We start from the raw sequence: 18,738 nt of genomic DNA on the forward strand, positions 1-18,738 counted from the left end.
CATCTCTGATCTTGACCTGTGCACCAACTACATTTTGCTAGTAGCAGCTTTCGGCGGCGGTGGCGGTTCAGGAATTCCGGGAGGAATCCATGAAGGAATACCTAGAGAAATCCCTCAAGAAGGAATTCCATGAAGGAATTCCATGAAGGATCTCCAAAGAAATTACAGGAAAAATCCCCGAAGGAATTTCAGGAAGAATCCCTGAAGGAATTCTAAGCGGAAACCTCAAAGGTTTTTCAACAATAATCCCTGAAGAAATTCCAGAAGGAATCTCTAGAAAAAATTCCCGAATTCTATAGGAAATTTCCGAGGAAATTCTAGGTGAAATCCCTGAAGAAATTAAAAAAGGAAATTCCGTTCCGAAGGAATTCCAGAAAGAATTTTCAAAGGAATTCGAGAAGGAATCCCCAAAGGATTTCTAGGAGGAACCTTGAAAAAATATCCAGGAGGAATCTTCGAAGGAATTCCAGAAGAAATCCTCGAAGTGGAATCCCTGAAATAATTCCTAGAGGAATCCTCGCAGGAATTTCAAGAGGAAATCCCGAAGGAATTCCGGGCACGATTCCCGAAGGAATTCCCGCAGTATTCCCTAAAATATTTCGAGTGGGAATTTTCAAGGGAATTCGAGAAAGAGTCCTGAAAGAATTTCTAGGGGGAATCAACAGAAAATATCCATAAGGAATCTCTCAAGAAATTCCAGGAGAAATTCTTGAGGGAATTCTATTAGGAATCATCGAAGAAGTTCCAGGAGGTATCCCCGAAGTACTTCGAAGAGGAATCACCAAAGGAACTCCAAGAGGAATATCCGAAAAAAAAAATACCAGGACGAATTCTAGTAGAAAGTCCAGGAGGAACCCCCGACCGAGTATCGGGAGGAATCCCCAAAAAAAAATCAGGAGGAATCTTCGAAGAAATTCCTGTAGTGATCCCCGAAAGAATTCCAGAAGAAGTTCCCGAATGAACTCTGGGAGGGATCCGCGAAAGATTTTCAAATAGAATTTCCGAGGAATTCAAGGAAGAATCTCCGAAGGAATTTTAAGGGGAATCTTCAAATTAATTCCAGGAGCAATCCCTGAAGGAAGTCCAGAGGGAATACCCAACTGAATTCCAGGAGGAATCCCTGAAGAAATTTCATTAGGAATCCCTGTAGGAAACCCAAGAGGAATCTCCAAAGGAATTCTAAGAAATCAAAGAAAATCTAGGAGGAAATTCCGAAGGAATTTCAGGAGAAGTCAAATCCACGGCAGAATATCAGGAGAAATCCCCGAAAGAGTTTCATAAGGAATTCAAGAAGGAAGTTCAGGAGAAATTCCCGAAGGAATTTTAGGAGGAATCTTCGAAAGAATTCCAGGATAAATTCCAGGAGGAATCCCCGAAGGAATTCCAGGAGGAAGTCCAGAAGGAATCCCTAAATGAAGTCCAGGAGGAATCCTCGGAGGAATTGAAGGAGAAATCTGCGAAGGAATTTGAAGAAGAATACCCGAAAAAATAACAGGATAAATTCCAGGGGGAATTCCCGAAGGACTTCCAGTTGTAATCTCCGAAGGATTTCCAGACGGAGTCCTCGAAGGATTTTCTGTGGAATCTCCTAAAGGGAATATTCCCAGATAGGGAGAAAGATTTGCAGTATCCCCTAAAGATTTCCTGGAGGAATTCCAGAAGAAAATCCTGGAAGAATTCTAGTGGAAACTTCATGAAAGTTCTCTCAAGAATATCCTGGAGATATGACTGATTATAATCCTAACGAAATTATTGAAGGAATTCCTACAAGATTCCCTGATGGAACTCCTGTAGTAATTCCTGAATGAGCTTCAGGAGAAATGTCTCATGTAAATTCTGAAAGTATCCGTGAGTCCTCCTGGAAGAATCTCAATCTCAATCTACAAACCCCAGGAGCTATTCTTGAAAGAACTCCTCGAGAGAAAGGAACTTCTCGAGAAATCTCCTAGGGATATCCTGGAGATAGGAATCCCTGAATAAATTTCTGGGGGTATCCTTGGTCCTTGGATCCTTCTATAAGATTCTGTAAAGGAACTCCCGGTGAGATTTCTGAAGGAAATTCTGTAGGAATTCCTGAAGAAATTCAGGAGCAATCTCTGAAGGAACATTTGCTGGGCTAATGTCTGTAAGAACTCCTGTAGGAATTTCTAAAGGATCTTCAGAAGGAATCCCTGCCGAAACTCCTAGACTAAGACCTCCTGCAGGAATTCCTAAATGAACTTCTTACGAAATTCTTTATGGATCTCCAGGAGGCATTTATGAATCCTCCTGAACGAATATCTGAAGGGACTTCTGAAAGGATACTTGAGCGAACTCCTGTTGAAATAGCTTAGGGAACTTCTAAAGGAAATATGAATCATCGATTCTCTCTTTCACTAATGATCATATTACATTTACAAATGATAAAATCGATGATAAGGAATCAATTATTGCAGTGAAGCTATTATGATAGTGATCGTGAGAATTTTTGCCTCAACTTTATGTAAACTTAATTTCGTTCGTGCACTGATCATCGGCGCGAAAAATGCAAATCGGCTGCGTGACAAACAGCGGCGTATGGCGCAAAAAAAAAAAGAAAATTCACCATGAATACCATTTAATCATATGTTGATTTACCGTTAAAATATATTTTTACAACGATAATGATTTTTGATAGCTAAACTCACTGTATTTTCCACTCAGTACTCCACAAACACATTACTCATTTGTGAAAAAATCTTCATTTTGCTATAAAAAAAGTTTTGCACTTATCTGTGGACATCTATGAACTAGATGAGGCATGAAGTTTATGATCATAATGACGTTTAAAAGTTCCTAGTGTGAAATTACATTTCAGTACGCGAATGATAAATTCCACCCCGCTGATTAATTAGACCCCGGTTTACGGTTTACGGTATCATTATTGTACGGTGGTTCAGTCAAAACGGCCACGTAATAGACACAAAATCTGGATCAAGCAAGCCGTGCTATAACCGTTACAGTTTTGTAAGCTTTTATTGTAATAACTCCGGTAATCGATCAAACAATTATGAACATTATGCAACTATTTCCTAATATACATCTTATTTCAGTTGCATAAAGAACCAGTTTGGAAAAATTTGCCATTATGGTACCAAAAATAGTTATATAAAATAGAAATTATGATGTTTAACATGTTTGAAGTGAAAGCACTGGAAATTTATTGAAAGAAAAGCATATCTCCATAACAGTTTATATGACACAATCATAATTTTAGAATGACTCGTACAATATCGAGGAGGTAATGTAATGTGACAATTCATAGCGAAAATAACTGCTGAAACGGCTGTAGATGCCCAGGCCTAAACTCAAGGGTAGTTTAGACAAGTCTATATGACCCAAAGGTCTATAATAAAAGTCCACAAGTAGTCTAATGGGTTGCGTGAAATAATAATGACCGTTAACGCGTGATCATCAGAAAAATAACCTTTGTTATGATTGTTTGTCTGTGGTGGGCCCTGGAGAAAAGAGTTGATAATCTTCGACATTGATATTCCCAAAAAAAAAAAAAAAACAAAACGAAGGCCAAATTGATCTTTTATCATTTAAATGTTATATTTGGTTGGGAATGAATCACAAATCCACCCAAAATTGTAAATCATGGATGATCGGTTGGACTTGACTCACGCACCCTTTTATGTACAACTAATCTACCTTCTAACCGCCCAGCAGCTGGAGCTGTACGCGTGCCGTCTACAAGCTTGTTTACAAGCCTAATAATCACCATGTTTTTACGTTTCATCAGCAACTTCATGCCACACAAAATAAATGCTAATGGTGAATCGAATCTCTATAGGACCAACAGAATACACGATGCTATGGGTGACGCATTACAGACATCATTTCCATATGACCCAGTTTTATAACACCTCCGGCTTCATTGGGACAGTACAATTTATTGTAATCACATGTTGCAGCAGTGGATGCAGTACGAGCCACAGCCGCAGCAGCTGCTTTTTTTTTTATCTCGTCGGTGATTGCTGTGGCTCGTCTCCCGGAAATCGAATCACTTTCGGAAATGAACCAACATTATTCAGCCGGTTAGTTGATGTCTCACATAGAGGTATAGCAAGCATTGATTCAAATACTAATGAAGCAGGTTGAAAATGTCCAACTACACACTCAGCAAATAAACAGCAGAAACTGATGACAAACGAGAAACAAAATCGTGGGTTGTGGAAACAGGTTCGATCCTACAAATTATGCGTGCCACAGACAGGCCTAAGCACTTGCTTATGATGATGTAGAGAATTAATAACATTAGGTAAATAGTGCACGCGACGAAGTATCGGCTGGCCTACCCACTGCCATTAATCATGATCAGCACTGAATTCGCTACTCAAATAAACCGTACCGTGTTCCACTTTGTATCCCACTCAAAATAAACGCCCAGTTTGAAAATATCGAAAAGCGCTGCTACATACATATTTCATCAGATTGCAGTGCCAATCTCCAGCCATTTCAGGAGGTTGCACACGACCAGCTTAAATCGTTTAGTGCTAAGCTAGTTGCAGAAAAAGTGCTTGATGTGCAGATAAATTTACGCCACATTATGACTTCCTGAGCTATATGGGTGCCTGTAAACTGCATAAATGCATGCAGCGGCTAAACTAACATACCCCCAATATCCAGAACAACCGAACGGCCGCCGGTAACCGTCGTCGTCGGGTCGTAACTAGAGACACCTGATGTTAAATAAATGTTCACTTAACATGGGTCAACCCGCATGGGAGGAACAAATGGGCAATCGAATCACTTGGCTGATTCCGACTAAACGCGCCATGGATGGGAACGAAAGACGCTTCAATAGACAGAGAAGTTTGAGGTTGATTAGTTGGGGACATTTTATAACGATTCCCCCTATACGAAGCAGGTATTTGCCATCGTCATCGCAAATTTGTTGCTGCTTATGTTTCAGATTTCTACCATTCCCCGCATAAACCCGCCAGGGGTTTATTTAGTTAGGTATTTCTACCGACAAATTGACTGTCACGAAACTGCACCGGATTCGTCGTCGTTTCATTTAGCAAACAGCGATACTTTGACACAACACGAGCTTATCGTTGCAATTAATCTGGCCGGTGCACTGCTTGCTAAAACCTGTTGACATAGTTTACCGCGGTATAAATCCGCGAATCGGCATTCAAAGTTAGTACAGTGGTCGTTTCCGTTTCCTCTTAAACGTGAAGAAGTTATTGCTATTGCAACATAAACATTGATTCAGTTGGCTTCCCATCGGTGACATGGCTTACTTTTGGACAGTTTCACAAAGCAAGAAAGTCAGCTACTTGAGAATTTATTAAAATTTTAATTTATCAGGTATCAGTAGGTCGGCTCCAGAAGCACGTTCTTCTCCATTTGGGAAATTTGTGCCATCGCCATTAACACGAGCCTATTCATAATTTACCTAACGGAGAAGGGAAGGAAAAAGGATAGGACAGGGGAAAGGACAGGTAAGGGAATAGGATCGCGCCATACACGCAAAAGCGTACCACAATGGGTTCAAGTAGCGTCCTGAAAGCGTAAAGAGAGCCTATAGCTCTTTACCACAGCGGGTCAAGAACAACAGAACGTCCTGAAGATTCAGGTCTCTGAAGTCAGTTTCACTTAATAAGTGTTTTCCGAGTACTCGGAAACGCAATTGCGCAAAAACTGGATAGTTACATATCAAATGATACGAAGTTCCATAATCGGATTCACAACTATCACAGGCAAATAAATCAGCTTGCTGAATATTCGCCATGCGATAACTGAGTCAGCAGTGAACAGTCAATGCTTTGACCAGCATGCTGCAATTCTGCTTTGACAGATTTGTTAGATACTTTGCCACCCCTAGAGATGGCTCAGTACAATACAATTTTGTTTGACGACATGACTCCAAACTATTCCAGTATTGTTTGTGCTGAGTGGCAGCCCAGCTTTACCTAACACTTGGATACCGGAACAGCTGGCTCAGGGCCAATGAAGTCATGTGATGCTCCAGTGCGAGCTAACTCATCAGCCAATTCATTTCCAGCGATGGAAGAATGGCCAGGTACCCATAGAAGGTGAACAGCGTTTGCTGAATTCAGCTCCTCGATTTGAGTTCGACATGCGATAACTATCTTCGACCTGGAGTTGGCCGAAGCAAGTGCTTTAATAGCAGCCTGGCTATCTGAACAGAAGTATATTACTTTGCCCATTACGTGCTGCTGAAGTGCTGATTGCACTCCACACATAAGAACAAAGATTTCGGCCTGAAAAACGGTGCAGTGTCTATCAAGTCAATAAGACTGGTGCAGCCTTAGCTCACGAGAATAAACACCAGCACCAGCGACCTTCGAGAAGGGAGCCATCAGTGTAACATACGATGCCGTCTGAAATACTTCTCTCCAGATAACCAGATGTCCACTCTTCCCGGGAAGGGAATTTCGTGGAAAATGTCCTATATGGAAAATTACAAGCAATTGTAAGATCACTTGGAGCAAGGACATCTTTGTCCCAATTCACCAAAAGTGGAAACAACGAGGTGCGTGTTGAACTGCGGTTCACAGGAGTTTCCTCTAGTAAACCGAGTACCCATAGACGGTAAGTGCAAGAAAGTGCTTCTTGTTTGAGATGAATGTGTAGTGGGGCAACGTCAAAGAGAACTTCGAGCGCTGCCGTAGGAGTTGAAGAAAACGCTCCAGACATCACCATTAAGCACATCCTTTGGAGATGACCTAATTTTGATTGGACCTTTCTCACTTCGCCCTTTTGCCACCACACAAGCCATCCATAAGCCAATATTGGACGAACAACAGTTGTGTAAATCCATTTGATATACAGTACTGGCCAAAATTATAGGCAATGCTCATGATACTATGTTTAGGTTGATAAATCTCCCTTTGAGATAGCTTTATTCAAATGCAATTATTTTAGTATTATTGTCTAATGACTACATATTAACAATGCAACGTTTTTTACTCCAAACGATTATCAACATAGAAAAACTAATTAAAATCTTGAAATTGGTCAAAAACTGTCTGGCCAAAATTATAGGCACTATGTTGACCTACTAAAGAAGGTATGATGTCCTATCTCAGAAACTTTTTATCATCGAGGTTATAATACTTTCACGAGCCTTAAATATTCTTTTAGCACGGTTTGGAATCGGGATCATAAGTTTATGCCATTGGCGTTTGGTGAATTTTGAACAAATATCCATGAAAGCTACAAAGAATACCTGGCGATTTTAACCATCCGTAACTCGCGCGGTTGACTACCTGCGTCAGCACCACGCTAATGCTGAGTACAAAAAGCGAGATTTTTTCAACGTGTTGTACAAAATACAACAGCGCGATCGCTCGAGGGTTAAGTTTGATAGTTTTACAACAGGCATGTTTTTGGCACCCTTCGAGGCGTTCTTAATTTACTTGTTGTCTTAGACTGAAAACCGCTTTTTTGAGTAGCTGTATAACTAATAACGGAAAGTGGGACTGGATACTAACAGTGTGTGAGACTGCATTTCTTCAATAGAAACTGGACTGCCGGTTTCATAGAAAGATAGATTCAATTCCATTAGGTATATCAGAAACATTTCCAATGTCCATGAGAAATATCTCAATAATAACTTTAGTCGTAATGATGGTTACAGGTATTTTGAACAAGCCAACGCTTCATTACACAATTCAAAATTAATCAATTTCAATGCCATACAACAAAACTTACCCATTACAATACCTGGGAGTTCATATTCTGGATGGCCTGCCCACTAACCTACACTTAAAACCTTTTGGAAACGTATGGAGGACATTTATTATTAACTGCAAATTTAAAAACTAGAAATCACAAGTATCTCGAGATAGCCATCATTGACATTTGATAAAATACACCCAAAATCAAACTTACAAACCAATGATCTCGATTCTAAACAATACTAACACCTCTGCTAAACAGAATATTGAAGGATCCTGGTGATGTTATTACTAATGTCTGAGATAGAACATCAAACTTTCTTAGGAAGGTCGATAAAGTGCCTATAATTTTGGCCAGACAATTTTCGACCAAATTCAAGATTTGAATTCTTTCTCCTTCGTTAAGTTTTGCTTGATGTTTGAAACAATGCAATTTTATTTCGTGATCAATAAACACTTATTTACGAATAATGGCATTTGAGTTAAGCTTAAGAAAGGTATATCGAACTATGCATCGTATCATCATCACTGCCTATAATTTTGGCCAGTACTGTACTTGGGTTTAAGACCCCATTGTCCGAAGGCCATACAAGCTTTCTTGATTCTGAACTCAACATGAGGTGTCCAGGAAAGCGTGGAATCAAGAATGACTCCAACGTACTTTACCTGTTCAGTCACATTGATTTCAGAATCAAAGAGACGTAAAGGTCGAACACCATTACGGTTTCGCTTTTCCGTGAAAAGAACAATAGATGTTTTACTCGGATTTACCGAAAGGCCATATTGGAGACACCAACCCTCAACTACCTGAAGAGCGTTTTGCATCAGGTCGAAAAGGTTGCTGATGCACATACCGACTAACAATGTTGGGTAGTCGTCGGCGAAACCATAAGTAGGAAATCCGCTATTATTGAGTTGCCTCGATAGCGTATCTGCTACGAGATTCCACAAAAGTGGTGATAAGACTCCCCCTTGGGGGCATCCACAAACATTCAATTTCTTAATCGCTGCTTGACGCAATGTCGAGAAGGGATGCCGATTTTTGAGCATTTGGTAAATTCAATTGGAAATCATTGGAGATATACCATGACTCCATGCGGAGATATACCATGCTCCAATATGGCATCGAAATGCACGTTGTCAAAAGCACCCACGATATCTAAGAAAACGCCCAAGCAGGATTGCTTTTGCGCGAATGCCTTCTTGATATCGTAAACAACTTTGTGTAAAAGAGTCACATTGGACTTTCCAGATTGGTAGGCATGTTAGTTCACATGAAGAGGCACATTGGCCAGATAATCATCATGTGATGGATGTGATGATTGACAATGCGTTCTAAACATTTCATAAGAAAAGAGGTCAAACTGATAGGCCTGAAACTTTTTGCTTCTTCATACGATGCATGACCCACTTTCAGAATAAACTTAACAGTAATATCCCACTAGGATTTTGGAATATACCCTGTAGCAAAACTACAAACAAGTTTTTTTTCAAAACATGTTTGAAACAAACAAGCCCCATCTGAAGCAAAATAGGATATATCCCATCTGCTCCAGCAGATTTGAAGGGAGCAAAGCTATTTAGTGCCCACTCAATCGATTCTATAGTTACAATACTACGAGTTGAAGCCAGAGAATTATAACTACAAGGGTTCATCAACCTTTCATCAAGGACATCAGGTTCATCTGAAGATGTAATATTCACATATCTTGGGGTAGTGTGTACTCAGAAAGCATTTCAGAACAATTTCATCAGAGGAAGTAAAATCGCCATTTGGCAAACGAAGTTCGAAATTCCTTAGATTTAGAAAGATTTTGTTTAACCGACTGACTTCACTCAAACATTTGTACGAAGGTTTTTCCAGCCGGATCGCTAAGCTGACTGAAGAGTTTTCTGGTAGGCCTTGCTAGCTGTTTCCTGAGCTTCGCCAGATCAGATTTCCACCAAGGGGTACCTCTTGTGATCTTCACATGAAATTTGATCGCAACCTAATCAGTAAAGAGATCCCAGTTGGTTGGCCGGGGATTCCTGAAACGCAAGGTTTTCGAAGTAACATACAAGTGTTCAAAAGAGATATAACGATGGTCAGATAAAGAATCTTCATTTGACACATGTCAATTGGTCAACTCGTGACTAATTCTGCTAGAGCAAAGCGTTATGTCTAACACTTCCTCTCCAGCAGATACCATAAAGGTTAGACAGTTGCCTATGTTAAGTAATCCAAGATCTGTAGTAGCCTCTAAATTTAATGTCTGAGCAGCCCCAGATGATATGGTGAGCATTTGTATCACTGCCAACAATTAACAGGAGGCCGTTTGAAGTGTAATAAACGATGATGTTGACAGCATTTTTGGGGATGCTTCATCATGGTAAATAAAACGAAAAATAGTCGTATTTCCTGTTAAGGTTTCCAACAGATACATCAATCTCTGGTAGTTAGTTCAAAAATGAGTGTATCAACGTTTGCGTTGTTATGTTTGTCATTTCATTTTTACTGAAAGTTGCAAACACCGGGTTCATAAGGTTTCCTAGTGAGAAATTCCCTTTGCGAAAGTAAGGTTCTTGGACTTAACGCCACTTGGGCTGTACTATTAAGTCTGCAAAGATTATTCGTTTCTGTTCTTATATGCCGAAGACTGATTTGAGCTACCCTAACCGTAGCCACTACTTAAACACAGGCTCTGTTTGCTATTAGGTTTATATTGGACCCCCCCCCCAAACGTTCATTCGAAGTCACGGTAAGCATAATGCCGCATAACACCATGAATTGAGGGTCACTTGATTTGTGGACTCCTACCACTAGAACAGGCGATTTGTAGTGTTATTCTTATCCAGTTGAACAAACCACTACCGACACTAGAATACTAGAAGTTAGTATTGATGATCAACTTATGGGCCTTACGGGCTCAAATTGCTGAACATCTCAGTATGGGTCATTGTGATCCCATTGCCCAAAAAGGTTGGCCAAATCTAATTAAAGTAATATGTAAGATGTAAACCCAAATATCATTAAACATTATGTGGCCTCTATTTACGAATTCATTGATCTATTTATCTACCTTTTAATGTTCAAGTTACCTATTAGCAGTTGATTTCCCTTACAACTTCATGAAACAGAAGATTGATTAGATACGTACCTGAAAGAAAAAGAAAATAAGCATTCATTAGCAAAACACTTAATTGTAATAATCAATGATAACAAAGAATATCAAATATATGTGCTCATCATGTCTCTGTTTAGAATGAATCTTCAAATTTTTAAAGTGCCATTTTATGGCAATTAAACATTTTCAAGATGTATACCTACAACAAAGGTTCTGAATGAGCCTCCCATCATTTTAATCTTATTATTTCCCTGGCATAATAAATGCCACCACTCTGATTGCAAACACATGTAGTTACCTATGATATCCTATTTAATGGGAAATCATAGTGAAGTCCCCGTTTCAACGACGATGTGAAATGGGAATTTCCCAAGACATGGCCTTCGTTCCACCTCATACGATGAGGTGCACTTCCGCGCCAAGCGCGTGTTACATCAGTCGTCGGTCTCTAGTTTCGCCAAAAATCCTCCTCCCCTGTTTCTCTTGGCCGCGTCTTCTCCTAAGTCCACCGATTGTCGCACTGGACCAATGCTGTCGGACGTTTACGATCATTTGTTTTCCTAAGTCTACTACAAACATATAAGGCAATCCATGAGACAGATGCGATCAGCTGATTTTCCTTGTTTACCATGTATTTTTGACATTAGTCGATCGGGGTGACAGTTGAACACAAAGGAATTTGTTAAGCACCGAGAACACTCGACGAAAATTTGGTAAGCTGCACGTACACTGTGTTTACAATTTCAGCTGTCACCCCCATCGCGATATGTCCTCATGGATTGCCTTATTGCTCGTCGCCCGACTGGGTATCTAGCCTAGCGGGGGAGTGCTCAGCTCAACTCGTAGAGCACAAATTATGAATGAAGACATTAAACCATGGGTCGGTCGGTCGTTGGACGACGACGACGTGCAGCTGCGATGTCGTTTTGTCTCGTACGTGGTGGCGGCTGATGACGGCGACGACGACGACGATATGGTGGATGGCGATGACGGAGACCACCAACAATTTCGCAATCAAGCTATACTTTCGGTGTGCATTATTCTGACAGACCATTTTTGATGGAAGCCATTAGAAGAATGATTTAGATGGTTTCATTTGACGTTGTCGTCGTTCTCGCAGGGCTGGTAGCGGTCAGGAATTAAGGAAATGTTGGATATAGAGACAGAAAATGATTTTGTTCTTTTTTGTGATAAAGGAATGTTCTTCTTCTCGGCGTAAGGTCCCATCTGGGACAATGCATGCTACTGAGGTTAGTGTTGTATGAACACTTCCACAGTTATTAGCTGAAAGCTTTCTCTGCCAATGACCTTTTTACATATGTGTTTATCGTGTGGCAGGTACAAAGATACTATATGCCCAACGAAGTCGAGAAAATTTACAAAATCTTCATGGGTCCACCTGGAATCGAACCACCATTTCTCAGCATGGTCTCCCGTGCGTTTACCGCATCGGCTATATGGGCCCGGAATGTACATACATCGATGACCAATATCTTGTCACCGAAATTGTCTAATTGAGAAAATAAAAAGTATAATGCAAAAAAATCATCAAATTCGCCATCATGTTATATAAATGTAATATAACATGTTGACGAATTTGATGATTTCTTCTTCATTTTGAAATATTGTAGGTATATAAAAAAGTATTAAAAAATAAGGATTCCTCAAATTTGAAAAAAAAATAGGAGATTCCCCCATAAACTCGCCGTTGTCTAAACTTCTATCAATCTGACACAACATTTTGTTCAGAATATCGAAATGTATTAAATTTAGCTTTTTATTCATGCATTGAATTCATGTTAATTTGAAATTGGTTGACTACCTATAACGTAATATTTTAGTTAATTTTAAATTATTTAAAACTGTAAACTCGATGTTCAATCAAATCTTAAAAGTTGTCCAGTAAAAACCTTTTTGAAATTGCGTTGCTTATTCCCCTACTTTTTACCCGCGGTAACAGTCATGCCTCGTTGGATAAATGTATGTACGACTCGTGCTGAAAAAAAAAACATCATTTTGCAACTCGTTGCATAAATAACTATCCTGCACTGTATCACTATCAGCACATAATTTTGCGTGAAAAATTTTGTTCGTTGATAGAAGTTTGTTTTATTTGGTAAACTAGGCAGCGCTAATATTCACAGCTGCATTGGAAGAATTCTAGATGTATGCAATGCATCCAATAAAAAGCTCGGTTTCTTAATATGAGGCATCTTCGGCATTACTTTGAAATTATGGATATATTGAGTGAACCGTACAGAAATATGTTTGATCGAAACATATGCAGATACCAATTTCAAAAATCAAAGCCGACGAGAGGATTCCTGGCGATGTCAGGAAACATTATCAGGAGTTTTGAAAAAAAAAATAGGACTTTGGAAACAAGATTCTTTCAGAGATTACATGAAGAATTTCCCTAGAGGTTTTTAAAGAATATTCCTGGAATACACAAAGTGAAAGCTGGATCAAGTAGTTGTAGATTCACAGATTCCAGCAATACTTCCCAGAGATTACTCGGAGAAAGTCTCCTGGGATTCATAAAAATGGTAAAAATTGCTCTTAAAATCTTCCATACATCATCCTGGGGTCCAGAGTTTCTTCTACGAGATCTCTGAAAAAATCTTTTGAAAATTTCCTGTAGAAGTTACTTTATTACTTTATTATTACTTTCCTTCAAAAAGTCTACCAATAGTTCTCATCAGAAATTTTCCAAAGTTTTTACCAAAAAAAAAATCTTCAAGTGAATCCTTCAGGAATTTCTCCAGAATATTATTCCAAAAACTTTCCAGGGATATCTTAAGGAATTTTGTCATCCTACAGAAATTCCACTATAGATTCCCCTATGCGAACCTTCAGAAGTACTTCCGAAGATTTCTCCAAGAGTATATCTCTCAGTAAATGTTCCCGGAATTCCTCCGGAGGGTTTATTAAAAACATTCAACCAGGTATTCCAACAGCGATTCTTGAACAATCATTAAGATTTTCCCAGGAATTCTTGTAATAATTCCATCGTAGACTCGTGGCATAAAAATAACACTAGTTTACAGTTTTTTGAACTCGGTAATCTGATGATCATTTTTAGTGTAGAATTATGTCCCAAGTTCGAAAACTTGTACTGCACAAATTTTTCGGCTTTCCATAATAGACTAACGATTTGAAATCGATTTTTGTATTACATATTTCTAAGCAAAGTTACTCCCTTCATACATACCGTTGTCCGTAACCAATGCTCCGATTGGGCTGATTTTTTTTACGGCTACTCACTAACATCTAATATTTTAAATAAACGCTAATGAAGAATTGTTAAATTTCATTTTTTCTTTCTCCTATCAACTATAAACTATAAATTAATCATCATATTTTTTTTATTTTTTGTTAAAATTTAAAGAGTTTGTTCCATATATTTACCAATATCTCCAATTGCATGAATTTTACACAAAAGTTGTGTTTCCCGTGATCGAAACATATTATATTCAGCTTTCTATTTATCCAATAATATTGAAAATTCGTTGACTGCAACGTTAGATATTTGAATTTTAGTAAATTCCATATTTAAAAAAGTGTAGAGTTCGATTTTCAGGAAAAAACTCAAAAACTGTTCAACTTAGATTTTTTTGAAGTAAGGTCTCAAAATCAGCACATTATTATGCAACAAACATGTTGGTCGTGGATAGAAGTTCATGACTTCTGTTTTCCTTTGTAAGCTAGTTTAATCTAGGAATTGTTCTATTCTAGGAGATTCCTCCGAAAATTGTTTCAGAAACAGTTTCAGAAATTCCTCCGGAGGGTTTCCTACAAACATTCAATCAGGTGCAATTCTTGGTGCAAAGCAATTCTTGGGAAATCACAAATTTTTCAGCAGAACTTCTTCTAAGGATTGCGCCATAGACTTATGGCGTTAGATTCATCTAGGGCTTAATCCTAGATTCTCTCAGGAATTCTTCCAAAATTTTTTTACTGAAGTTCCTATAGGAATTCTTCAACAAATCCCTTTGCAGATTCCACTAAGACGGCCTCCAGGAGTTTCTCCAACAATTCCACCAGGTTTTCCTGTAAGAGTTCCTACAGAAATGCTCTCAGGAGTTTCTCCAGAAACTCATCTAATAACTAAACCGGAATTCCAAGAATTTTACCATAATTTCTTTAGTAATTCCTCCATGATTTGTTCAAGTTCCTTCTAAAAAGGTTAAAAAATCGTAATTCGTCAAATAACTACAGATATTCTAATGGACATCTCTTTAGGAATTCTTCTGAAGATTCCCCCAGAAATTCTTTTAGAGATCTTTGAGAGAGCTTTCAGAAATTCTTCCACAAATTAAGTACCAGAGGTGACATCATTAAAAAAACTATGTCAAATATATAAACGTTCCTTTGTGGGTAAAATTTTTTGAAATATCTCTGAAAGGATTTCTGGAAGAATTACTAGAGGACTTTCTGGCAGTATATTTGGAAGAGTTTCTGATGAAATCTTCCCAAGAACTCCTGGTGGACTTCTTGCTGAAACCCTGAAGAATTTATGGAAGGATATGAAAATGATATGATAAATCACTGGGAGAATTCGTAGAGGAATCTGAGAAAACCCTGGCAGAATCTCAAAAAGATTTTTAGAGGTTTCCAGGATAAATATTTGAGGATTGCTTGAAGAATACTTGTAAAAATTCATCAAGAAATCTATGAATGTATTCATCAGTGCTGAAAAATTCATTTCGTCATATCTAGATTCAACCACCTACAGCTCATTTTAGAAGCTGAACCTAAAAATATAGTATATGAAAAACTTGTGTGGTTAGACAAGCTCTGCAAGAAAGTCACGGAAAAAACGCTATTTTTCGAATATTTAAGGTAAATGTCACGGAGTACCTTCGAAAAATGCGAATGACATTCACGGTGAATATCAATTGGCATTTTTTGAAGGTACTCCGTGACATTTACCCTAAATATTCGAAAAATAGCGGTTTTTCCGTGACTTTCTTGCAGAACTGGTCTAGCCGCACAAATTTTTCATATACCATATTTTTAGGTTCAGCTTCTAAAATGAGCTATAGGTTGTTGAATTTAGATATGATCAAATGAAATTTTCAGCACTGAAAATCGCCATCTTGTTTCCAGAGTCCTTAACATTTATAAAAAAAAAAACCTATTATGTCCTCCAGTATAGCGAGGAATAGTCACTTTCTTCATATAGCAGAAAGCTCGCGCTCGTCAGCTTATTTCTAAATATTCAATTTTTGCCTAAATCAAGCTTGTTGCCAAAATCCACAGGTGCTTACTTGACCTCCATTGTTGCTTCAAGTTTTCCATCATCTTCTCCACAGAAGAAACACAATGCAATGGTTTCTAGAATTCACCAACTCTTCCCAAAATTCATAAAGTTCTGCTAATGTTATGGGCTTTTGGCTCTTTTATGGATTCCCAACTTATTCTCAGCATCTCCATCCTGCTCCTCGACTTTACGGCGTTTTTCTGAAACCCCATTTTATTTTTGGAATCTCCCTTTTGTTTTGGACGTACACATATTCTTTGATCCTATTATTTATGTGAGAAGCAATCGAATTTTGTGGGAAATCAGGAAGGTTGTCACAGAAAGTTTAAGAAGAAATTTTGGAAAATTTTGTGGAAATTTATTCTGGTGCCTAAAAATGCTTCGGGAGGGAGCTAAAGGGTGTGTGAATGGGGCTCCAATACTGCATCAGAAGTTTATGTTGGAAGACCAATGAGAGTTTCAGAGAGGTTTCAGCAGATTTCAGGTTTCAGTGTATATAGGGATTTCATAATGGCTAAAATATAAAAGACTCATAAGAAAGTGATCATTCTTCATAAATAATTCGAAAAGTCCCAGTGAAGAAACAGGGCTATGAGCAGTAATAAATAACGAAATTTCCATAAACAATTACAAAAATGCATAAATAAATCAAAAGTTTCCATAAATAATTGATTTTTGGGCAATTAAAAACGTCAAAAATGCAATGAATAATTCAACTGTTGCAATAAAAAAAGCCAATTTTCCCACCAGAAAACTTCGAATTTTCCATAAATAAATTCGATTTTTTCATAATAAATTAGAAAATTCACAATAAAAAATATCTAAAAAGCAATAAATAATTCAAAAAGTGCAATAAATAAAAAAATAAATTATCAATAAATGTCAAAAAAACGAGCAATAAACGTAGATGCATTTTGATCCAAAAAAATTATTTAGACCATGCGGCGAAGCATCGATTCAGTTCTAGGCAAACCACAGATCCAAGAATTTGCCCGGTATTATGCAAACATAGATGTTATCCCTTTTTTAGGTCCGACGAGCGATAGCGAGTTCGGACAGCTAGCAATTGCTCGATCAATTGCAATCATAGTTACGCAAACTTTTCAGTCATTTCAGTCATATAAGTGCGATGCGATTCAGCATTTCACTGTCTCATACTTTTCTGCATTTGTTTTTCATGGGTAATTTCGTCATTTTCTATTGCATTTTTTTTTTATTTTTTATTGCTTTTCCGATATTTTTTTATTGTGAATTGTCTATTTTATTATGGAAAAATCGGATTTATTTATGGAAAATTCGAAGTTATTTGGTGGGAAAAATGGCTTATTTTATTGCAACAGTTGATTTATTCATTGCATTTTTGACGTTTTTAATTGCCCAAAAATCAATTATTTATGGAAATTTTTGATTCATTTATGCATTTTCTTATTTGTTTATGGAACTTACTGCTACCCCTGTTTCTTACTGGGACTTTTCGAATTATTTATGGGAAATTTTGTATTTATTATGGAACGTTTAATTGTCTGCCATTTCATAATTACTTCAAATTTCAAGGTGTTTCAGGAGACATCAGGGAGTTTCGTGTAGCTTTTTGTTGTCTGGAAACTCCAGGGGTTTCAGAGGGATGGTAGGGAGTTTTAAAGAATTTCAGGGATTTTTGGGTCGACTTCAAGGAGTTTCATAAGGCTACCCCTCTGTAGCTTTCTGAAACTCCTTGAAGTCCAGGGGATTACTGGGAGATATTAGGGGTTTCAGATAAATTTCAGGAGAATTCTGAGGGGCTTCAGGTAGATAGATAGATAGATAGATTCAAGTAGTTTCAGGGGAATTCAAGGATTTCCAGGAGGGTTTCAGGAGGTTTCATGTAGCTTTCAGAGTGAACCAGAGGGAATTTAGAGGAATGAAGAGCGTTTGAAAGAAAAGGTATTAGAGAGGTTCAGGGGATACTTATAGGTTTCAGAGGTTTAGGTTGAATTTCATAGGTGTTCTGAGAGGGTTTCAAGAGGTTTCAATGTTTTAGATGTTTCAAGAGGTTTAGAAGAGTGTACCTTTTAATTCCGCCCTCTTTTGCTTATCCTTTGACAGATACACGTATTTCAACTACCACTTGTAATCTTTCTCAGTGTCAGTTATCGAGGCTTAGAAGGTTTCATTGGGATTCCGAGGGCTTCAAAAAGTTTCAAAATATCATAGGGTCTAGTGGATATGATGGATTTTCAAGAGGATTTCAGGAGGTTTTTAGATTTCTTAAGGAAGTTTCAGGGGTTTCAGAAGTGTTTCACGATAGCTTCAACCTAGGCTTCAACAAGTTTCTGCTGTTACTGTGGAAAATCTTAATTCAAAATTTTCCATTAAGAAGATTGAAGAGCAACTTGAAACTATAAAGTTTCCATAAATGAAAACACAGTTTATTGATCTAAATGTCATTTTTTTTTGCCAAAATCGATTAAAACATGTTTGGGACAATATTTTTTTTAGTTTTAATAAATATCCCTTTTTAACTACTTTATTATCAATTTTCGAGCATCACTATACATTCATATTTTCGTTTCTTTCTTTTATATTTTTTTTTCTTATAAATAATTTTATTTTCTATGTAACTTTTAGGAAAATGATTTTAAGAAGAAAATATTTCCACTGTATTGTACGCTTTACGAATATTGGGGATACCTTACCAGCCCTGTGATCAACATGGTTC

At 37.8% G+C, this 18,738-nt stretch overlaps 1 protein-coding gene across 8 annotated transcripts in view; it reads right to left on the minus strand.

The window, feature by feature from the left end:
* LOC109401644 (focal adhesion kinase 1) overlaps positions 1-18,738 on the minus strand; it is a 371,816-nt gene that overhangs the window by 33,337 nt on the left and 319,741 nt on the right. The gene's annotated exons all lie outside the window — the stretch shown is intronic.

Source organism: Aedes albopictus, chromosome 3, assembly GCF_035046485.1.
Source record: "Aedes albopictus strain Foshan chromosome 3, AalbF5, whole genome shotgun sequence".
NCBI lineage: Eukaryota > Metazoa > Arthropoda > Insecta > Diptera > Culicidae > Aedes > Aedes albopictus.